At 36.7% G+C, this 25,712-nt stretch overlaps 1 protein-coding gene and 1 non-coding gene across 2 annotated transcripts in view; one reads left to right on the forward strand and one right to left on the reverse strand.

Moving 5' to 3' along the window:
• Nucleotides 1-25,712, reverse strand: part of CRYBG1 (crystallin beta-gamma domain containing 1) — a 234,796-nt gene that overhangs the window by 185,224 nt on the left and 23,860 nt on the right. The gene's annotated exons all lie outside the window — the stretch shown is intronic.
• TRNAC-ACA (transfer RNA cysteine (anticodon ACA)) lies at nucleotides 9,464-9,536 on the forward strand. The gene has a single exon. It is a non-coding gene; the product is annotated as a tRNA-Cys (tRNA).

The following is a 25,712-nucleotide window of genomic DNA, read 5'->3' on the forward strand; positions in this document are numbered from 1 at the left end:
ACCTCGAATAGCCAAAGTGATCTTGAGAAAGAAGAATGGAACTGGAGGAATCAACCTACCTGACTTCAGGCTCTACTACAAAGCCACCGTCATCAAGACAGTACTGGCACAAAGACAGAAATATAGATCAATGGAACAAAATAGAAAGCCCAGAGATAAATCCACGCACATATGGACACCTTATCTTCGACAAAGGAGGCAAGAATATACAATGGATTAAAGACAATCTCTTTAACAAGTGGTGCTGGGAAATCTGGTCAACCACTTGTAAAAGAATGAAATTAGAACACTTTCTAACACCATATACAAAAATAAACTCAAAATGGATTAAAGATCTAAATGTAAGACCAGAAACTATAAAACTCCTAGAAGAGAACATAGGCAAAACACTCTCTGACATACATCACAGCAGGATCCTCTATGATCCACCTCCCAGAATATTGGAAATAAAAGCAAAAATAAACAAATGGGACCTAATTAACCTTAAAAGCTTCTGCACATCAAAGGAAACTATTAGCAAGGTGAAAAGACAGCCTTCAGAATGGGAGAAAATAGCAGCAAATGAAGCAACTGACAAACAACTAATCTCAAAAACATACAAGCAACTCCTACAGCTCAACTCCAGAAAAATAAATGACCCAATCAAAAAATGGGCCAAAGAACTAAATAGACATTTCTCCAAAGAAGACATACAGATGGCTAACAAACACATGAAAAGATGCTCAACATCACTCATTATCAGAGAAATGCAAATCAAAACCACAATGAGGTACCATTTCACACCAGTCAGAATGGCTGCAATCCAAAAGTCTACAAATAATAAATGCTGGAGAGGGTGTGGAGAAAAGGGAACTCTCTTACACTGTTGGTGGGAATGCAAACTAGTACAGCCACTATGGAGAACAGTGTGGAGATTCCTTAAAAAACTGGAAATAGAACTGCCTTATGATCCAGCAATCCCACTGCTGGCATACACACTGAGGAAACCAGAAGGAAAAGAGACACATGTACCCCAATGTTCATTGCAGCAATGTTTATAATAGCCAGGACATGGAAGCAACCTAGATGTCCATCAGCAGATGAATGGATAAGAAAGCTGTGGTACATATACACAATGGAGTATTACTCAGCCATTAAAAAGAATACATCTGAATCCGTTCTAATGAGGTGAATGAAACTGGAGCCTATTATACAGAGTGAAGTAAGCCAGAAAGAAAAACACCACTACAGTATACTAACGCATATATATGGAATTTAGAAAGATGGTAACAATAACCCTGTGTACAAGACAGCAAAAGAGACACTGATGTATAGAACAGTCTTATGGACTCTGTGGGAGAGGGAGAGGGTGGGAAGATTTGGGAGAGTGGCATTGAAACATGTAAAATATCATGTATGAAACGAGTTGTCAGTCCAGGTTCGATGCACGATACTGGATGCTTGGGGCTAGTGCACTGGGATGACCCAGAGGGATGGTATGGGGAGGGAGGAGGGTTCAGGATGGGGAACACATGTATACCTGTGGTGGATTCATTTTGATATTTGGCAAAACTAATACAATTATGTAAAGTTAAAAAATAAAATAAAATAAAAAAACACCAAATATGAAGGAGAAATCAAAAGCTTTACAGACAAGCAGAAGCTGAGAGAATTCAGCACCACCAAACCAGCTCTCCAACAAATGCTAAAGGATATTCTCTAGACAGGAAACACAAAAAGGGTGTATAAACTCGAATCCAAAACAATAAAGTAAATGGCAACAGGATCATACTTATCAATAATTACCTTAAAAGGAAATGGGTTGAATGCCCCAACCAAAAGACAAAGACTGGCTGAATGGATACAAAAACAAGACCCCTATATATGTTGTCTACAAGAGACCCACCTCAAAACAGGGTACACATACAGACTGAAAGTGAAGGGCTGGAAAAAGATATTCCATGCAAATAGAGACCAAAAGAAAGCAGGAGTAGCAATACTCATATCAGATAAAATAGACTTTAAAACAAAGGCTGTGAAAAGAGACAAGGACACTACATAATGATCAAAGGATCAGTCCAAGAAGAAGATATAACAATTATAAATATATATGCACCCAACATAGGAGCACCATGATATGTAAGACAAATGCTAACAAGTATGAAAGGGGAAATTAACAATAACACAATAATAGTGGGAGACTTTAATACCCCACTTATACCTATGGATAGATCAACTAAACAGAAAATTAACAAGGAAGCACAAACTTTAAATGATACAATAGACCAGTTAGACCTAATTGATATCTATAGGACATTTCACCCCAAAACAATGAATTTCACCTTTTTCTCAAGCGCACACAGAACCTTCTCCAGGATAGACCATGTCCTGGGCCATAAATCTAGCCTTGGTAAATTCAAAAAAATTGAAATCATTCTAAGCATCTTTTCTGACCACAATGCAGTAAGATTAGATCTCAATTACAAGAGAAAAACTATTAAAAATTCCAACATATGGAGGCTGAACAACACACTGCTGAATAACCAACAAATCACAGAAGAAATCAAAAAATATATCAAAATATGCATAGAAACTAATGAAAATGAAAACACAACAACCCCAAACCTGTGGGACACTGTAAAAGCAATGCTAAGGGGAAAATTCATAGCAATACAGGCATACCTCAAGAAACAAGAAAAAAGTCAAATAAATAACCTAACTCTACACCTAAAGCAATTAGAAAAGGAAGAAATGAAGAACCTCAGGGTTAGTAGAAGGAAAGAAATCTTAAAAATTAGAGCAGAAATAAATGCAAAAGAAACAAAAGAGACCATAGCAAAAATCAACAAAGCCAAAAGCTGGTTCTTTGAAAGGATAAATAAAATGGACAAACCATTAGCCAGACTCATCAAGAAACAAAGGGAGAAAAATCAAATCAATAAAATTAGAAATGAAAATGGAGAGATCACAACAGACAATACAGAAATACAAAGGATCATAAGAGACTACTATCAGCAATTATATGCCAATAAAATGGACAACGTGGAAGAAATGGACAAATTCTTAGAAAATTACAACTTTCCAAAACTGGACCAGGAAGAAATAGAAAATCTTAACAGACCTACCACAAGCACAGAAATTGAAACTGTAAGCAGAAATCTTCCAGCAAACAAAAGCCCAGGTCCAGACGGCTTCACAGCTGAATTCTACCAAAAATTTAGAGAAGAGCTAACACCTATCCTACTCAAACTCTTCCAGAAAACTGCAGAGGAGGGTAAACTTCCAAACTCATTCTATGAGGCCACCATCACCCTAATACCAAAACCTGACAAAGATCCCACAAAAAAAGAAAACTACAGGCCAATTATCACTGATGAATATAGATGCAAAAATCCTTAACAAAATTCTAGCAATCAGAATCCAACAACACATTAAAAAGATCATACACCATGACCAAGTGGGCTTTATCCCAGGCATGCAAGGATTCTTCAATATCTGCAAATCAATCAATGTAATTCACCACATTAACAAATTGAAAAATAAAAGCCATATGATTATCTCAATAGATGCAGAGAAAGCCTTTGACAAAATTCAACATCCATTTATGATAAAAACTCTCCAGAAAGCAGGAATAGAAGGAACATACCTCAACATAATAAAAGCTATATGTGGCAAACCCTCAGCAAACATTATCCTCAATGGTGAAAAATTGAAAGCATTTCCCCTAAAGTCAGGAACAAGACAAGGGTGCCCACTTTCACCATTACTATTCAACACAGTTTTGGAAGTTTTGGCCACAGCAATCAGAGCAGAAAAAGAAATAAAAGGAATCCAAACTGGAAAAGAAGACATAAAACTCTCACTGTTTGCAGATGACATGATCCTCTACATAGAAAACCCTAAAGACTCCACCAGAAAATTACTAGAGCTAATCAATGAATATAGTAAAGTTGCAGGATATAAAATCAACACACAGAAATCCCTTGCTTTCCTATACACTAATAATGAGAAAATAGAGAAATTTAGGAAACAATTCCATTCACCATTGCAACAAAAAGAATAAAATACTTAGGAATATATCTACCTAAAGAAACTAAAGACCTATATATAGAAACTATAAAACACTGGTGAAAGAAATCAAAGAGGACACTAACAGATGGAGAAATATACCATGTTCTTGGATCGGAAGAATCAGTATAGTGAAAATGAGTACACTACCCAAAGCAATCTATAGATTCAATGCAATCCCTATCAAGCTACCAACGGTATTTTTCACAGAGCTAGAACAAATAATTTCACAATTTGTATGGAAATACAAAAACCTCGAATAGCCAAAGCAATCTTGAGAAAGAAGAATGGAACTGGAGGAATCAACCTTCCTGACTTCAGGCTCTACTACAAAGCCACAGTCATCAAGACAGTATGGTACTGGCACAAAGACAGAAATATAGATCAATGGAACAAAATAGAAAGCCCAGAGATAAATCCACGCACCTACGGACACCTTATCTTTGACAAAGGAGGCAAGAATATATAATGGAGAAAAGACAATCTCCGTAACAAGTGGTGCTGGGAAAACTGGTCAACCACTTGTAAAAGAATGAAACTAGAACACTTTCTAACACCATACACAAAAATAAACTCAAAATGGATTAAAGATCTAAATGTAAGACCAGAAACTATAAAACTCCTAGAGGAGAACATAGGCAAAATACTCTCTGACATACATCACAGCAGGATCCTCTATGACCCACCTCCCAGAATATTGGAAATAAAAGCAAAAATAAACAAATGGGATCTAATTAAACTTAAAAGCTTCTGCACAAGAAAGGAAACCATAAGCAAGGTGAAAAGACAGCCTTCAGAATGGGAGAAAACAATAGCAAATGAAGCAACTGACAAACAACTAATCTCAAAAATATACAAGCAACTCCTACAGCTCAATTCCAGAAAAATAAATGACCCAATCAAAAAATGGGCCAAAGAACTAAATAGACATTTCTCCAAAGAAGACATACAGATGGCTAACAAACACATGAAAAGATGCTCAACATCACTCATTATCAGAGAAATGCAAATCAAAACCACAATGAGGTACCATTTCATGCCAGTCAGAATGGCTGTGATCCAAAAGTCTACAAGCAATAAATGCTGGAGAGGGTGTGGAGAAAAGGGAACTCTCTTACACTGTTGGTGGGAATGCAAACTAGTACAGCCACTATGGAGAACAGTGTGGAGATTCCTTAAAAAACTGGAAATAGAACTGCCATACAACCCAGCAACCCTACTGCTGGGCGTACACACCGAGGACACCAGAATTGAAAGAGACACGTGTACCCCAATGTTCATCGCAGCACTGTTTATAATAGCCAGGACATGGAAACAACCTAGATGTCCATCAGCAGATGAATGGATAAGAAAGCTGTGGTACATATACACAATGGATTATTACCCAGCCATTAAAAAGAATACATTTGAATCAGTTCTAATGAGGTGAATGAAACTGGAGCCTATTATACAGAGTGAAGTAAGCCAGAAAGAAAAACACCAATACAGTATACTAACGCATATATATGGAATTTAGAAAAATGGTAACGATAACCATGTAAGCAAGACAGCAAAAGAGACACAGATGTATAGAACAGTCTTTTGGACTCTGTGGGAGGGGAGAGGGTGGGATGATTTGGGAGAATGGCATTGAAACATGTATAATATCATATATGAAACAAATCACCAGTCCAGGTTCGATGCATGATACTGGATGCCTGGGGCTGGTGCACTGGGATGACCCAGAGGGATGGTACGGGGAGGGAGGAGGGAGTGGGGTTCAGGATGGGGAACATGTGTATACCTTTGGCGGATTCATGTTGATGTATGGCAAAACCAATATAATATTGCAAAGTAATTAACCTCCAATTAAAATAAATAAATTTATATTAAAAAAAGAAAATAATGGAACACATCACATTTAGTAAGGATAAGCATTGTTCATAATTTTTTTAGTTATGTGTTTGTATGTGTGTTTTATCAGGGAAGGTTGAGTGTCAAAGTGATGCTTTCAAACTGTGGTGTTGGAGAAGATTCTGAGAGTCCCTTGGATTGCAAGAAGATCAAACCAGTCAATCCTACAGACATCAACCCTGAACATTCATCGGAAGAACTGATGCTAAAACTGTAGCTTCAATACTTCAGCCACCTGATACAAAGAACTGTCTCATTAGAAAAGACCCTGATGCTGGGAAAGATTGAAGACTGGAGAAGAAGGGAACCACAGAGGATGAGATGGTTGGATGGCATCACAGACTCAATGAACATGAGTTTGAGCAAGTGCTGGGAGTTGGTGATGGACAGGGAAGGCTGGCATGCTGCAGTTCAAGGGGTTGCAAAGAGTTGGACATGACTGAGTGACTGAACAACAACAACAAAGTAAAATGCATTTCTCACTGCTGATCACAATCAGAGTTGGGAAGTGCTGGCATTACACTGTAGAGCAAACCAGTTATGTTTAAAATCCTTTACTGGTGTTCCACTGCCAAGGACAAAGCCCCTTATCTTTAAGGGGCACAAGGCCTTGTATAGCTTTCTCTCAGTGTCAGTTTATTCCATGCAGCCCCTTGTTCTCTGTGTTCTAGTCACAAAGAGACATTTTCAATTCCTCCTCCAACAGATTGTTTGGTTAAGAACCTGTCACAGGTCAGACAAAGCTCCAGGAGCATAAGCTAGCAGAGGCCAGCTCCCTGCCCCCACAGAGCTTACAATTAGGGTCTTCCATGCTCCCTCCAACCAGTGGGCCTGCTTAGTATTCTGGCCCCCACCCCTTACCCCCACTGCAGCACTCCCATCCCGCATACTGTTGAACTGAAGATCTATAATGATCACCCCTTCTTCAGGCCACAGACAAAGGTCTCAGTGTCATTTCTTTGGGTCACTTCCTCTGACAAGTCCCCATCATTTATCGAATGATTCTGAGGGAGTGTCAAAGACTCATTCACAAAATAAGAGAATGATATACTAGTGATAGAAAATGTGACTCAAAAATTCTCAGAATCGAGTTTTCTATTAAAAAAAAAAGAAAAACGAAGGGAAAACTCTATGATAGACAACACACACAAAATACAAGTGATGTCCAAAGCATTCACCAGTTCTTTCTGAAGAGTTGCTTGCTACAGATGAGTAAACAGAGGCTCCTCTTTGCTTTTATTAAACAGAATCATCCCTGGGAAACAGGACTCTGACCTGGCAACTCAGATCTTGGAGTCTTAGTCTTGCAGAATAGCAAATGTGTAGCAAATTCCAGCAGGAAGTAATGAACTTCCTTTTGGGTTCAGCAGGGGATAAAGAAAGAATATTATGTCTGTAAAATTATTGGAGAGGTTCCTCTACTAGGTATCACATTATGCTTGTACAACTTCAACTTTCCCCAAACCACCTCTCCACACATTTATGAAAAAAAATATTACTTACTACAAATGAGTTCAATTCTATTATTTACTCTACATGTTGAAAAGAGGTTAAGAGGGTCTTCACAATTTTAGATTTAATATCAAGAAAAAAATTATTCATACTTTTTACCTGAAAACTCAGTTATGACCAGAAAGTCATTAGATAATTTAGGAGGAGAGGTCATGCCTGCAGGCACTGCCTCAGTTTGAGCACAGCACTGGATCACTGATCAACACCTCCACTAGCTAGCAAGACAGACAGTTCCCCAAAGCACCAGCAACTCTCATAACTCTCCTCACCTTTTCTTGGCTTAAAATGCTCTTCTCCTCACCTTCCTCTACCTAACAAACTCCTGCTCCTACTTTGAGATTTAGCTCACATCTCCTTTGCGAAACCTTTGACTTCCCCTCAAAGAACTGACCACCCTCATTTATCTCCTCATAAATATTGTGGGGGTCATAATTTTCATATAATATTATAGAGAGTTGCTCATTGTCTGTCTATACCACTAGATAATGCAGTCCATGTAGGCAGGAACTGTATGACATTCATCTATTTCTAGTCTCATTCTTTGCACAGTGCCTGGCACTTATCAAAGTTTATTCTGTGTTCTATAAGTATTCAATAAATATTTAAGAGTCTACTCTTTTTTTGTGTGTTTGCTTTAGGTTTTTAGTCATAAGTAGAAGAATATGGAATCGGGTGACAAATGTTGAGTCAACAGCCAGGGAAACTGTACTAACTTGTTTCTGTGATCAGGACAAGAAGCAGGGTCAGGTACAAACAGCAAACTCAGGAGTACAGCGTGACCATAAAGCATATTTTGTTTGGGACCCTATCACAAAGTAAGCCACCTTTGTTTTCAGAATGTTCTGGCTGTTTTTGCCATCAGCCCTTTACTCATTCTGAGTCTACTCTTAAAGGGCTCTGACAAATCATTTGATTTCTTCCAACACCAAGGCCAATCTTTTTAAGACCACTTGAAACTATTCTGCCCTCACATGTGATCAAGCTGCTCCTCCTGCATCTGTTTTTATTCCTATGCTTCTGGAATATTTTTTCCATCCATTTCTAGGGCCCAATAAAGCAAACAAGAAAAAATGAGAGAGAGAGAAAACACAAACACAATTGTTGTTGTTCAGTCACTCAATCAAGACTGACTATTTGCAACCCCATGGACTACCAGCATGGCAGGACTCCCTATCCTTCACTGTCTCCTGGAGTTTGCTCAAACTCATGTCCACTGAGTCGATGATGCCTTCCAACCATCTCATCCTCTGTCACACCCTTCTGCTCCTGCCTTAAATCTTTCCCAGCATCAGGGTTTTTCCTGATGCTCTTCACATCAGGTGGCCAAAGGATTGGAGCTTTAGCACCAGTCCTTCCAATGAATATTCAGCATTGATTTCCTTTAGGATTGACTGGTTTGATCTCCTTGCTGTCCAAGGGACTCTCAAGAGTCTTCTCCAACACCACAGTTCAAAAGCATCAATTCTTTGGCTCTCAGCCTTCTTCATGGCCCAACTATCACATCCATACAAGACTACTGGAAAAACCATAGCTTTGACTAGACAGACTTTTGTCAGCAAAGTGATGTCTCTGCTTTTTAATGCAATGTCTAGGTTTGTCGTGGCTTTTCTTCCAAGGACCAAACGTCTTTTAATTTTATGGCTGCAGTCACCATCTGCAGTGATTTTGGAGCCCAAGAAAATAGAGTCTGTCACTGTTTCCATTGTTTCCCCATCTATTTGCCTTGAAGTGATGGGACCAGATACCATGATCTTAATTTTTTGAATGTTGAGTTTTAAGCCAGATTTTTTCACTCTCCTCTTTCATCTTCATCAAGAGGCTCTTTAGTTCCCCCCTTCACTTTCTGCCATAAGGGTGGTGTCATCTGAATATCTGAGGTTATTGATATCTCTCCTGGTGATCTTGATTCCAGGTTGTGCTTCATCCAGCTCGGCATTTTGCACCATGTATGCTGCATATAAGCTGAATAAGCAGGGTGACAATATACATACTCCTTTCCCAATTTAAGACTTCCCTGGTGGCTCAGACGGTAAAAGCATCTGCCTACAATGCAGGAGACCCAGGTTCGATCCCTGGGTTGGGAAGATCCCCTGGAGAAGAAAATGGCAACTCACTCCAGTATTATTGCCTGGGAAATCCCATTGATGGAGAAGCCTGGTGGGCTACAATCCATGGGGTCGCAAAGAGTCGGACATGACTGAGCGACTTCACTTTCTTTCCCAATTTGGGACTAGTCCGTTGTTTCATGTCCAATTCTAACTGTTGTTTCTTGACCTGTATACAGATTTCTCAGGAGGCAGGTAAGGTAGTCTAGTATTCTCATCACTTGAATTTTCCTCAGTTTGTTGTGATCCATGCAGTCAAAGGCTTTGACACAGTCAATGAAGCAGAAATAGATGTTTTTCTGGAATTCTCTTGCTTTTCTATGATCCAGCAGATGTTGGCAATTTGATCTCTGGCTCCTCTCCCTTTTCTAAATCCAGCTTATACATCTGGAAGTTCTCAATTCATGTACTGTTGAAGCCTAGCTTGAAGGATTTTGAGCATGACCTTGCTAGCATGTGAAATGAGTGCAATTGTACTGCAGTTTGAACATTCTTTGGCATTGCCCTTCTTTGAGATTGGGAAGAAAACAACTTTTCCAGTTTTCCGGCCACTGCTGAGCTTTCCAAATTTGCTGGCAGATTGAGTGCAGTCCTTTAACAGCACCATCCCAAAGAAAAAGAAATGCAACAAGGCAAATGGTTATCTGAGGAGACCCTGCAAATAGCTAAGGAGATAAGTGAAAGGCAAAAGAGAAAGGGAAAGATATACCCAACTGAATGCAGAGTTCCAAAGTATAGAAAAGAGTAATAAGAAAGCCTTCTTAAGTGAACAGTGCAAAGAAATAGAGGAAAACAATAGAATGGGAAAGACTAGAGATCTCTTCAAGAAAATTAGAGATATCAAGGGAACATTTCATGCAAAGATGGGCACAATAAAGGACAGAAATGGTATGGACCTAACAGAAGCAAAAGATATTAAGAAGAGGTGGCAAGAATACACAGAAGAGCTGTACCAAAAAAAAAAAAAAAACAGTCTTAATGACCCAGATAACCATCATGGTGCGGTCACTCACCTAGAGCCAGACATTCTGAAGTCTGCGGGCCTTAAATAGCATTACTATAAACAAAACTAGTGGAGGTGATGGAATTCCAGCTGAGCTATTTAAAATCCTAAGAGATGATGCTGTCAAAGTGCTGCAGTCAACATGGTAGCAAATTTGGAAACACAATTACACTAATATAAAAAAATGAAAGAAAAAGAGCACTTCCTCAAGTAAGATTTGGCAATGTTTGTTTTTATATGTGCAAGCAATATCTTTAATAAATAGTCCATCTTAAAGGACATATCTGGAAAATCCAAACTAAAGTTATCACACAGAAAAATTTCTTTCCAAACTGTAAGAGAATATTTAAAGCTTATTTCCCTGGGTCCACATGTTTTTAAAGATTTTACCATCTCTATACTACATATCCAAAAAGTTGTTCAAATGGATGTTCTCAACAAGTTCAAAACTGTCTAACAGAAACATGAATACAACTTGTTTTTTAAAATAACTTTTTATTTTGTGTTGTGATATAGCTGGTTAACAGTGTTGTGATAGTTTCAGGTGAATAGCGAAGGTACTCAGCCATACATATATATGTATCCATTCTCCCCGAAACTCCCACCCAAGCTGCCACATTAACATTGATCAAAGTTCCCTGTGTTAGGTCCTTGTTGATTATCCATTCTAAATACAGCAATGTGTACATGTTGATCACAAACTCCCAAACTATCCCTTCCCTCTCCCTTACCCCTGGAAACCATAAGTTCATTCTCTAAGTCTGTGAGTCTGTTTCTATTTTATAAGTTCATTTGTGTAATTTCTTTTTAGATTCCACAGGGAAGGAATGTCATTATTTCTCCTTCTCTACCGACTTACTTCACTCAATCTGATAATTTCTAGGTCCATCCATGATACTGCAAATGGCATTATTTATTCTTTTTAATGGCTAAGTAATATTCCATTGTATGTATATGCCACATCTTCCTTATCCATTTCTCTGTCAGTGGACATTTAGGTTGCTTCCATGTCTTGGCTATTGTAAACAGTGTTGCAGTGAACACTGGGAAGCATGTATCCTTTTGGATCATGTTTTTCTCTGGATATATGCCCAGGAGTGGGATTGCAGGGTCGCATGGTAGGTTTATTTTTAGTTTACAGAACCTCCATACCGTTTTCCATTGTAACTGTACCAATTTACATTCCCACCAACAGTGTAGGAGGTTTTCTCCACACCCCCTCCTGCATCGGTTGATTGTAGATTTTTTGATGATAGCCACTTTGACTAGTATGTGGTGATGCCTCACTGTAGCTTTGATTTGCATTTCTCAAATAATTAGCAATGTTGAACATCTTTTCCTGTGCCTCTTGGCCATCTGTATGTCTTCTCTGGAGAAATGCCTACTTAGGTCTTCTGTGCATTTTTTGATTGGGTTGTTTGTTTTGTTGCTGTTAGATGTCATGAGTTGTTTGTATATTTTGGAGACTAATCCCTTGTCAGTCACGAATGTAACTTTTTAACTTCCTGGTATTAAATGATTGAGATGCAACAAGGACACCAAGTTGTAAGGTGGTAGTGAGTTATTTTGGTCTAGAAAGTTAGAAGAATAAAGTATAAACTAAGTTATAATTTAGATAATTAAAGGGTGAAAAACAAATTCCTTTTAAGCATACTGTGAAAACTGACTACAATGTTTGACTCATGTTAGGATTTTCTACATACTGAATTATCAAAGTGCTGACCCAAAGGTTTTTCTGATGCGAAGAGGCTTTGACAAGAGATAGCAAGGTGACTCACCAGGCTTCTTCAGTTATTTTGTAAATGCACAGACTTCAACTTAAATTAAATTTGATATTTTAAAGTACTCATATGTATTTGTTGAGTGCTTCTACTATGGAAAATAAATTGGCTCCCTGGGCAAACTTTCTCATTGGAAAGGTTTAATAGCAATGTGAACTACAGTTCTTAACAAAACCTAGGTAAAAATAAAACACTAAGACTGTTGTTTCTTCAGGTAGAATTGTATTGCTATAAACTTCTATCTTAAAACTGCTTTTGCTGCATCCCATAGGGTTTTGGTCATTGAGTTTTCATTGTCATTTGTTTCTGGGTATGTTTTATTTCCTCTTTAGTTTCTTCAATGATTGCTTGGTTATTTAGTAGTGTATTGTTTAGCTTCCATGTCTGTGTTTTTACAGAGTTTTTTTTCCCTATAATTGATATCTAATATCATAGATGGCTAGTGGGAAGCTGCTGTAGAGCACAGAGAGCTCAGCTCAGTGCTCTGTGATGAGCCAGAGGGGTGGGATGGGGGTATGTGGGAAGAAGGCTCTAGAGGGAGGGGATATATTTATACACATGGCTAATTTATGTGTATAAACCTAACACTGTACAACCTAACACAACATTGTAAAGCAATTATATGCCAATAAAAAAATGGCCATAGTACTCAAAACTATTTACAAAGTTAATATAATTTCTATCAAAATACCCATGACACTTTCACAAGACTAGAACAAATAACCCTAAAATTTATCTGGAATCACAAAAGACCCAGAATTGCCAAAGCAATCCTGAAGAAAAAGAATAAAGCTGAAGGCATAACCCTTCCAGACTTCAGACTACATTACAAAGTTACAGTAATCAAAACACTGATATTAATATATAGATCAATGGAAGATAATAGAGAGCCAAGAAATAAACTTGCTCACCTACAGTCAATTAATCTATGACAAAAGAAGTAAGAACATAAAATGAAGAAAGATAGTCTCTTCAACAAGTGGTGCTGGGAAAGCTGGACAGCTATATATAAATCAAAGATATCAGAACACTTTCTTATATCATATGCAAAAATGAACTCAAAATGGTTTAAAGACCTAAATATAAAATGATACCATAAAACTTCTAGAGAAGAACCTAGGCAAAACATTCTCAGACAGACTGTAGCAATGTTTTCTTAGATCAGTCTCCTGATCCAAAATAAAAAAAAGTAAAAATGAACAAATCTACCTAATCAAATTTAAAGCCTTTGCACAGCAAAGGAACCATAAAGAAAAGACAAGCTATGGACTAGGAGAAAATATTTGCAAATGATACAATCAACAAGGGACTAATATTCAAAATATACAAACAATTCAATCAAAAAGGGAGACGATGACCTAAATGGAAATTTTTCCAAAGACGACATACAGATGGCCAACAACACGTGAAAAGATGCTCACTAATTATTAGAGAAATGCAAATTAAAAACTACAATGAGGTACCACCTCATACCTGTCAGAATGGCTGTCACTAAGAAGTCTACAAATAATACAGACTGAAGAGGGTGAGAAGAAAAGAGAACTCCCTATTGGGAATGTAAATTAGTGCAGCCACTGTGGAAGACAGTACAGAAGTTTCTTAAAAAACTAAAAACAGCTACCATATGCTCAAGCAATCCCATTCCTGGGTAAATGTCCAGAAAAAATAAAAACTCTAATTCAAAAATATACATGCATCCCAATATTCACAGCAGCATTATTTACAGTAGCCAAGACATGAAACAACCCAAGTGCCCATCAACAGATGATTAGCTTAAGAATTTAAGAAGTCACACACACACACACACACACACACACACACACACACAGAGGAATATTACTCAGCCATAAAAAAGAATGAAGTAATGTTATTTGCAGCAACACGGATGGACCTAGAGAATATTATACTTAGTGAAGTCAGACAGAGAGAAAGATTTACACTGTATGACATCATCTATATGTGGAAACTAAAAAATAATACAAATGCATATATAACCAAAATAAAAAGAGACTCACAGATACAAGAAATAAAGTTATGGTTACCAAAGGAATGTGGCAAATTAGGAGTATAAGATTAACAGATACAAACTACTACACATAAAATACATAAGCAAAAAGGGTGTACTGTATAGCACAAGGAATTATATTCAATATCTTATAATAACCTATAATGGAATATAATCAGAAAAAATTGCTGAATCACTAAGCTGTACACCTGAAACTAATATTGTAAATAAACTATATACTTCAATAAAAAGACACTTCCTGTATATTTTATAGGAGACAGAATTTTGCCATCAATTGCTGAAATGGCTTCTGAATTCACTGAAAAAATTGTTGAATTTTTATTGTTGTTATTCTCTTCCCTCTGCTTAGTATGCTCATGTCTACTGGGTCTGAGATCCTTGAAAGTAGGGAAGATGGGCAAGGATTCAGTCTATATATTGTACTTCACAACTTCCTGGAGAAAAAAAAAGAAAGAATTTGTATGATACATCAGTGAGACTTGGTATTTGGGGCACTTACTGATAAACTATGGTATGTCTCATGATAACACTAATTACCAGAGAATGTAGGGCCCTATAAATTTAATTTAGAGACAGTCGATACCCAAAGGCTTCACTGATGCAGAGATACAGCAGCTCAAATTCCTGCATTTATACAAGCAAAGGGTAAAAATCACAGGATTTCCTGGAATTAAATAGGGAGTGGGTGAGTATTACAATTTATCCCTAGTCAATCCTTTGTTAGAAATGTTCCAAATGTAGAGATTATCACTCAGTGGTCAGAGAGTGGATGGTGATACGCCCCACTGATTTCATAGAGGCAGGTATGAAAATAACCTTCCAATGACCCCAAACCGTCTCATTCTGGGCATAATGCCAACTTCTGCACTTTGTGTTCCTTGATCACACCCTCTTCTTTATCAGAAATGAGGGACCTAAAGCCGAGGATTATAGAAAGATTATGTTGCAGGTCATGATCTGAATGCAGCTCGTTAAAACCCTTTTAAAGTGTAAGGGTTAGTTAAAACTAACCCTTACAGTTCCTAAACTATAATCTGGTGTTGTCTTATTTGAGGCAACTTCTAAAACAATGATTTCAAGTCCTCTTTAATTCTATAGTCATGTACATGTTAAAAGTAAAGTGAACCAGGATTAAAGCCATTTGGAAAAATATAGCACTTAAATACAATGACTTCATGTAATACCACAGCAACTTCAGTTTGGATGTCTTTGCATACCATGATATAATCAATCAAAATTCAAGCAGTGGGTGTTGCCCCGAGGTCTTGTTTTTCTGGCAGAACAGGGAATCAGCAAGTACATGGTCTGCATATTTGGTCAAAAGACAATATTATTAAACTTGAGCTTTCTATTGACATATGCTACAACTGGCATACCTGAGATTTCAGGTATTGGTTTTTCTGACTCTGGTGCTAAAGATGTCAACAAGGAAAAATCGGGCCTTCTTGAAATGCTAGAAATGAAATTACATATTCTGGCAAGAGTGGTAGAATTCTCCCTTGCTAGAGGTTGGTAAAGTCACACACACAGGTGCTAATATTATAATTACTTAATGTATTAGCTATAGAAGAACTGTGATGTGCTCTTTACTCCCCACTGAATTTATGAGTTCATTTTCTGTCCACTCTGAAGCAGCAGTTCTGTTTGGACAGATCTGTGAGAGATTAATCAAAGGTTGACACTCTTTCACCATAAACACAGAAATGTGAGATAAATTTTACCAAATTAAAATTCATAGCTGAGCTAAAAAGAGAGAGAAAGAGAAAGAAAAACAAATATCTTGGCATCAGAAATAAAGAACTCAAAGCAAAATAAACAAGCGCACAAGCTGGCACTCAGACATCCTGATGGGGATAGCAAATCCAGAAATAAGCTCTAATATCTAGAGATTAGGGCTTTAATGATCCTGAGGAAACAAGTCACATAGCCCTGGGATCATATCATGCAAGGCAGAGAGCTGGAAATAAGACCTGGTCATAAAGCTGGATCCATGGGTAGGATACATCCTCCATGAAAAGGGAAGCAGAAACACGCCCCATCCCCCAACCGCAACCACCACCGCCACTGACCCAGGGAAAGACTAAGAAAGCCTGCTATGTGCCCAGGGCTCAGGATAGGGAAAAGAGTCTCCCGTGAAAAACACAATGCCAAAGTCTGAATTTATAGACCTTGCATTTACCTTTGTAATGCAGTAATCACAAGCTGAGGAATTAATGCAAATAAGTGACTTGAATAGGAGTTGATTAGATGAGACTCTGGCAGGTAAAGTAGAAGCAAAACCACTACTCAGAGAAAATAAAATCCTGTGTCTTTGAAAATTTGTAATCTCATATCTAAATTATTCATGGGCCCAAGGATACATCATAATTAGAACTGTAAAACACAGTCGAACAACAATAAAAATACTGTATAACAAATTAAAGGTATTTGGATAAATCAATACTTGGAAGATAATTCAGTTTTAAATATATGTGTGTGTGTATGTGTGTGTGTGTGTATAAAGAAAGACTAAAAATTAATGAACTAAGCATTCACCTAATAAATTAGAAAAGGAACAGTATAAACTTAAATGAAAAGGGATAGAAAGATAAGATTCAAAATTAATGAAATAGGAAACACATACTTGAGAGGAAAAAGAAAATTAAAACCATGAGGAATAATGACAGAGACTGAACTGCAGGAACAGAAATGGTTTTCTAAATCATGAAAATATTATGCCAATATATTTGAAAATGTGAAGAGTAGAAACTTCTCTAAAAGTATATAAATTACTAAAATTGACTCAAGATAGACACAGTGATTAAAGTCCTAGTGAGGAAACTGAAACAGTATTCTAAAAACTACTCAAAAGCTCACTGGCCCTAATATTTTTACAGTAACCTTTACTAAAGCTTCTGGTAACATTTATCTTGTAACTCCTCTTATGTAAAGTGTTACCAAGAATAGAGAAAGAAGAAAAGCTCACTAATTTTTTAAGGCTCATATATCCTTGATATCCAAACAGACATGGGTTATAAAGAAAAGAAAACTATCGGCCAATCTCAATTATAGGTATAGTCATAAAAATGCTAAATAAAATATTAGCAAAATGAATTTCTCCAAGTATACAAAATAAAATGTATCTTCACCAAGAAGAATTTACTCCACAAATTCCAGCCTGATTTAACATGAGACAATTGATGTTACTATTAATATAACAAATGTGAAAAACAGATTAAAGGAGAAAATCTGTTTTTTTTTTTTTTTTTAATATACACAGAAAATCTCATGGTAAAATTCAGTAGCCATTCATGTTAAAATCCTCTAGCAAACTATAGAAATTCTTGTTGTGAAAGGCAATCAGCTATTGGTTCCAAACATCCTTATAGGATGTTTCTGAATAGACCAAATCTCAAGGTCTTAGCCAGCCTATTCTTGAGCCATTTCTGCAGCTAGTCACACAGCCAATTAAAATAGATCAAGGCAATGACATGACTTCAGGACAACAACTTGTTCTGTGGGGGACGACTGGCTCATTTACTGCTTGATATAAAAGGTGCTGAGTTCTCAGCCCTGGGTTTTGCAGCTTGGCACACCTCACACTGAGGTCCTTGGAGGTCAGGAGAACTGGCATTGCCCTGCTGATGCTCGTGCTGTTTGCTCTGTGTGAATAACAAACTGTCTTGCTCTGATCCACTGAGTCTCCTTATTGACTTTAGGCATCTATGGAGTGATGGCAAGACAACCTGATGCCTTTTGTCTCTTTTGGAGTCTTGTTACTTTCTGTAATTCTCAATGAGGTTGGAATTCTTCCCTGACAAATGATTTCTACAAAAAGCATAAAGCAAGCATCACCAAAGTGGAAATGATGCCCAGTTGTGTATGTGTCTGGTGATGAAAGTAAAGTTTGATGCTGCAAAGAATGATATTGCATAGGAACTTGGAATGTTAGGTTCATGAATCAAGGTAAATTGGAAGTGGTCAAACAGGAGACGGCAAGAGAGAACATTGGTATTTTAGGAATCAGTGAACTAAAATGGACGGGAATGGGTGAATTTAACTCAGATGACCATTGTATCTACTACTGTGGGCAAGAATCCCTTAAAAGGCAGAGGAACTAAGAGATCAAACATCCATTGGATCATAGAAAAAGCAAGAGAATTCCAGAAAAACATTACTTCTGTTTCACTGACTATGCTAAAGCCTTTGACTGTGTGGATCACAATAAACTATAGAAAATTCTTAAACAGATGGGAATACCAGACCACAATACCTGCCTCTTGAGAAACCTGTATGTAGGTCAAGAAGCAACAGTTAGAACTGGACATGGAACAATGCACTGGTTCAAGTGAGAAAGGAGTCCATCAAGGCTGTATATAGTCACCCTGTTTATTTAACTTATATGCAGAGAACATCATGCCAGGCTAGATGACGCTCAAGTTGGAATCAAGATTGCTGGGAGAAATATCAATAATCTCAGATATGCATATGACACCACCTGAATGGCAGAAAGTGAAGGGGAACTAAAGAGCCTCTTGATGAAGATGAAAGAGGAGAGTGAAAAAGCTGGCTTAAAACTCAACATTCAAAAAACAAAGATCATGGCATCCAGCCCCATCACTTCATGGCAAATAGATGGGGAAGAAATGGAAACAGTAACAGATCCTATTTTGAGTTCCAAAATTACTGTGTACAGTGACTGCAGCCATGAAATTAAAAGACTTTTGATCCTTGGAAGAAAAGCTATGACAAACATCAGATCAGATCAGTCGCTCAGTCGTGTCCAACTCTTTGCAACCCCATGAATCACAGCACGCCAGGCCTCCCTGTCCATCACCAACTCCCGGAGTTCACTGAGACTCACGTCCATCGAGTCAGTGATGCCATCCAGCCATCTCATCCTCTGTCGTCCCCTTCTCCTCCTGCCCCCAATCTCTCCTAGAAGCTGATTATTATACTGGGATTAGATGAGAGGTTCTTATTCTTAGGAAACATACATTGAAAGATTTAGGTATAAGAGGGCACAATGCAAACAGTTTAATCTGAAATGACTCAGAAAATATGCATATATAGAGAGAATGATAGAGCAAATCAGGCAAAATCTTTTAACAATTAGTGAATCTGGATAAAGAGTATATGACAGTTCTTTGTACTATTTTGAAAATGTTTATACTAAGTTTGAAAATGTTTCCAAATTAAAATTTTCTTAAAACTTAACAACTGCACTCAGATACCATTTTATACCTGTCAGATTAGCAAAAATTTAATAGATGGATAATATCAAGTGTTGGTGAGGATGTGGGAAATGGGAACTCACACATTTGATAAATCCATATTGGAAAATAATTTCTTACTTTCTAGTAAAGTTTAACATATACTATTATCCAGCAAGTCTACTTCTAGGTTTTTCCTCTGGAGAAACTCTTATACATGTGCTATAAAGAAAAGATGCTCATTGCCACATTGTTTGCATATTTAGTCAAAAGAAAATATCATTAGACTTGGCCTTTCCACTGACCCATGCTATGAATGGCATGCCAGAGATTTTAGGTGCTGGTTTTTCTGTGTCTGGTGCCAAAGCTGTCAATGAGGAAAAATGGTCTTTCTTGAAATGTCAGAAACAAAATTTTACATTCTGGCAAGAGTGGTAGAACTCTTCTTTGCTAGAGGTTGGTGAAGTCATACACAGATGCTAATACTATAATTATTTGGTGTTTAAATATGGAAGAACTGTCATGTGCTCTTTGTTTCCCTCTGAATTGGTAGCTTATTCAGTGTTTACACTCAAACAGGGCGGTGTTTTCACATGGTAAAAAATTAGAAATATCAGAAAAACCCAAATATCCATCAGAAGAGATTTTATATAAATAATTTATAGTGTCACAAAAAAATGTACATTTCTATAGCAGTTAAAAAGTACTAAATCTCCTTATACCATCATAGATAAATCTCAAAAAAACATAATTATGAAGTATTTGAAAAAGCAGATCATAAAAGGATAGGTAAAAGAAATACTATACTATTTATATACATTTAAAATTTAAAAAAAAACAATAATATTTATCACCTATGGGCACATACACAAGCATGTGTGGGAAGCATACACACCAATTTCAGTTTAAAATAACAACTAAAAGGGAAGAAAATGGAATGAATGGGGAATAGCCTTAAAATACATTGGCAATTTTTTTTCTTAAAAAAAGGAGACAGATATAACAAATTGCTAATTGTTATAAAATTTTAAAAAAAAAAAAAATTTTTTGTGCATGAAAACATATTGAACAATTCAAAATGAAAAAAAATTTTAGTAGTTATTTATTTGGCTGCATTGGGTCTTAGTTGAGGCATGAAGCCTAGTCACCCTGTAGTATGTGGGATCTCAGTTCCCTGACTAGGGATTGAACTTGCATGCCCTGTATTGGAAGGTGGACTCTCAACCAATGGACCACCAAGGAGTCCCCCAAAACAAAAACAATTTCTAAAGAAGACAAAGCTATGGCTTTTCTAATAGTCATGTACAGATGTGAGAGCTGGACCATAAAAAAGGCCGAGTGCTGAAGAATTGATGCTTTCGAAATGTGGTGCTGGAAAGGACTCTTGAGAGTCTCTTGGACTGCAAGGACATCAAACTAGGCCATCCTAAAGGAAATCAACCCTGAATATTCATTGGAAGGACTGATGCTGAAGCTCCAATACTATGGCCACCTGATGGGAAGAGCCAACACATTGGAAAAGACCCTGATGCTGGGAAAGATTGAAGGCAGGAGGAGAAGGGGGCAACAGAGGATGAGATGGTTGGATGGCATCATCGACTCAGGACATGAGTTTGAGCAAATTCCAGGAGATAGTAAAGGACAGGGAAGCCTGGCATGCTGCACTCCATGGGGTCACAAAGAGTCGGAGATGATTAAGCAACTGAACTACAAATAGATGGGCATTATTAGCACTCTTTGGAACTCCACAGTATATCCATAATTTCAAAGGAGATTCAATATTGAAAGCACTCTTTAAAATATTATATAAAAATTGTGATATAATAATAACACATGTTTTATTTTAATATCTTAGAAAGAGTAACTCAGGGAAATATAGTTTATAGATTTCCACTTTTCAGAAGTAGATATAGGTGATTCCTTTTCCTTTGAATTGTCCTTTACAAATCATCAGGTATATACTGAGCTATACTTAAGATCTCAGTGCTTCTGTACTTTTCCTATGAAGTCTTAGTATGTTTAGAAAGAGCACTTTATGATTACTATTAATTCCTGTTGTGTGCATTTAACACACTATTGCTATAACCTCCCTAAGGCATTGCACTATCAAATAATACTTTTTTTCTTCTTCTTTGAAAGATTAAGCTTGTTTCTTCAAAATAATGTTTGCTTTTTCACTTAACATTCATAAGCAGAAATTACATGGTTCATTTAACTTGAATGCACTATTATGAAACAAACCCAACTTACTTGTTTAGAAACTGCTCTCCTTTAGAAAACAAATTTGTAGTTGGGAAATAATGAACATTACTTTATTTCTTCTTTACCAGATAGGGTGCTTACCAATGCCAGGAATGAAAATCGTGGTGTTCTAATGCTCAGCTTTTGCAGAATCTGGTCACTTAAAACAATCCTTTGATAACAACTTTAAGATAATCTTATCAGAGCATAAGAGAAGCTTGGAGGTTTGAAGGAAATGAAAATCTTGACCAACACATTCTGAATTGTGATAAACTGAAATGACACGATGCAGAAACAATAACTAATGAACAAGGAGTAGCAAACACTCATGAGTATAAGATGCTGTTTGGCACTTGGAAGATAGAAGACACAGAACCTTCAGAAAACATGGGGTAAAGAGGACAAAGAGAGAGATAAACAATGTTAGAGACACTTATTAGCAAGGTTCAGAGATGCTCAAAAAATATGCTGTCAGGGAAGCTGATGTGTATAAAGTGTACAAGTTCCTAGTAAGATGCTTCTAGAAAAGAGTGGACAAAAAAGATAAGAAATAGGACATCTGCAGAAGACATCTAAGTATGGAGTGTGTACATGTGGCGGGCACTGGCTGCTCAACCAGAGCCATGCAATCTTGGGTGATTCATCAGGAGCAAATAAACATTTGCCTATCTTCTGCAGCACAGACATACAGCACCTCACCCAGACTTGTCAGCCGTCCTCAACAGGTGTTTCCCAACCTTGTGATGAAGGCAGGAGACATTCTCATACAGCAGTGGCACAGAGTGAGGGAACAGCAATCAGTATATTATAAAACTTAGTTTATTTCTATGAAATAAGACTGAAGATAAAACATCAATAATATAGATAGACCACCTCAAATAGAAGTAACTGGCACTGTGAAATACTACTTATAAAATGTAGAAAATACTTCTTGTCCCCACAGTTCACTCATCTATTAAATATTCACTACATGTCTATTATATGGTAGGCAAAGATTTCCAAAACAGCAAACATAACTATGAAACAAAAAAATTGATAAATTAATATATTTGTGTATATATATATATATACACACACATATTCTTGGCATATGTAAAAGAAATAAAAGAATGCATACAAATAATTTTTTAAATAGTCCATTTTCTAAAGTAGGTAAAAGATTTAAATAGTCACATCATAAAATAAGGATATCAAATGGCCATTAATTTTATGAAAAGGTGCTCAACATCATTAGTTACCAAGGAAAAAAGATAAACTAAAACCACAGTGAGATACACTATCAACCACCAGTGCACACCAGAATGATCAAAATGAAAAGGGCAAAAGGGCTAACAAGCAACCAGAACTCTCACTCACTACTACTGCAAAAGTAAGTTTGTACAATCATTCTGGAAAATAGTTTGGAAACAGCTATTGAACTAAGCATATATTTGCCTTATGTCCCAGCAATTTGAATTTTGAATATACCAGACAGAAATAAATACATATTTATGTTCATCAAAAGACACCTACAAGAATGTCCATAAGAGCTTTATTCATAAAAGTGAAAAACTGGAAACAACCTGAAGGTCCCATGATGATAGAAGATATAAAATAAACTGTGACACAGCTGTATAATAGAATGTTATACAACTATTGCTATGCAAAGTATGGACAATTCTTATAGATGTAATATTGAGTGAAAGCTAGACACATGCCATATGATTCCAATGATGTGAACATAAAAATATTAAAATTAATTCATGGTGAACAGAATAGGAGTTATTTTCACATTGGGGATTGGGGGAGGAAGTGGGCATTGCACAAGAAAGCCTTCTGGGTGTTTGCATTGTTCTGTATTTTCATCTGAGTTGTGATTACATGGGTGCATAAATACATGAAAAATAAACCAGCTGTACTAGTAATAAGTAATAGCTGTATACATTGCTACTTTGTTCTCTGTAAGCTATACCACAATTAGAAATGAAAGAAGAGAAAAGTAAAGTGAAGAAGGAGAGGATAGAAAGGGAGAGGAGGGGGCAAGAAAGCAGATGAGAGCTCTTACAACATGCCACTGCTTCAGACACTGTGATTTAACAAGGAAGCACCATAGAACCTGTGGTAATTTCTGTAATAATATTCTCTGATTTGTTACCAAGCCGTGAAAATCCAGCATCTCTGAACGGTAGAATATTTGTTCTTTGGTAGTTCTGATCAGAATACAGCTTTCTTTATAGGTCTATCTTACAAACGATTCATGTTAATGTTATTTGTTCTTGAGCAGTAACAGACTTCAGGGATAAAATTAAACTACTTACCTTGATATAGAGATTATTTTCAATTAAAATCACAGACATAAAAAATAACTTATTTTGGCAAGAGTGAGCACTTAACTTATTTTAATGTGGTGGTGTGTGGTAGTGGTGCATACTCAGTCGTGTTCAACTACTTGCAACCCCATGGACTGTAGCCCTCCAGGCTCCTCTGGCCATGGGATTATACAGGCAAGAATACTGGAGTGAGTTGCATTTCCTCCTCCAGGGGTCTTCCCGACCCAGAGACTGAACCCATGTCTCCTGCATTGGAAGCGGATGCTTTATCACTGAGCCACCAGCAAGCCCCAAATTATTTTAATAGTAATTATGAAATACAGTCAATTTCCATGTTAATGACAAATGATGGCAGCTGAAAAAAAACCCCAAATCACAATCCAACAGAAACCTACCTCTCATCAGGCAAAAAATAAAGTGATAAAATATGTCCGTGTGTATAATAGATATATAATTCATAAAAATAAATGTCAAAAAGGACTCAACCATCTCTCACACAAAAAAACTTCAGCTAACACATGTTGTATAAATTACTTCAAATTCCTGCTCAAGAAAGAAAACACACTTAAAGCATATAAGAGGTAAATAATTACTATTTTTCTAAAATACAATTTAAGACAAACTAAAAAAAATAGGTGATCTCTGTCTTATCAGAATGCATTAAGTTTTGAAGCAATTGGTTCATTTATTTCATTGCATATTTTAGAGGAAATTAATTTTGGCAAAATTTGATACACTACTAACGTTCAAAGAAAAATTTTAATTGGACATATAGATTTGAATTTTGTAAAAGAAAAGTGGTTCCATTCATCATGTAAAGAAAAAGTATATTGCCAATAAAAGCTCTCTGCCCACTCTAATTTCACTCCTAAACTAGAAAATACAGACACACCAGTATTAAAATTGGCAAAGGATATTCCACAAAAGAAGAAATACAAAGAAATAGCCAAAAAGCACATAAAGTGATTTCTACTTCCCTCGTAATCAAATAAATACAAATCATTCATCAACAAAAAGCAATTTTTAATCTATAGTATGAAGATATTTTTTAAATTACGAAAGTGACAGATAAAACTATGAAGGAAGATTTGGGGAAAGGAATTTTAATTTGAGGTGCAACTTCCGTACTGAACTAAGGGTAAACGGATGAGCAAAAATCTAAAGCACACACTGGGCAAGTTAGAACTTGGTGAAACTGGTACCAACTGCATGCCAGTGCTTGTTTTTATGCCTAGGTATCACTTTTTTTTTTTAAGTTTAGAAGTACTAAACCTTCCTAGCTGTCACAGTAAAGAATTCTATTTTTATTTTAAAATGGATAAAACTGTATAAAAGACACTGATTTTTCTCTTAGATAGCCACTTCTATGGTATAAAGCTAGGGTTTTTATAAGCTGGCTATAACCCAAATACTGTTTCTTATATGGTGGCATCTTACTCTGATTATTAGGAGAGTACATAGAAATAAACAACTTGAGAAATAAACTTGCCAATCTGAATCTATAAAGTGAAAAGCGTAATTCAGATGGCATTTTTCTCTGCACACTGATGGCTGATACCAGAAACTACTCTACTCTAGAACCGAAATGTATTCTGCTTTTATG

This window comes from Bos mutus, chromosome 9, assembly GCF_027580195.1.
Source record: "Bos mutus isolate GX-2022 chromosome 9, NWIPB_WYAK_1.1, whole genome shotgun sequence".
In the NCBI taxonomy this organism is placed as follows: Eukaryota; Metazoa; Chordata; class Mammalia; order Artiodactyla; family Bovidae; genus Bos; species Bos mutus.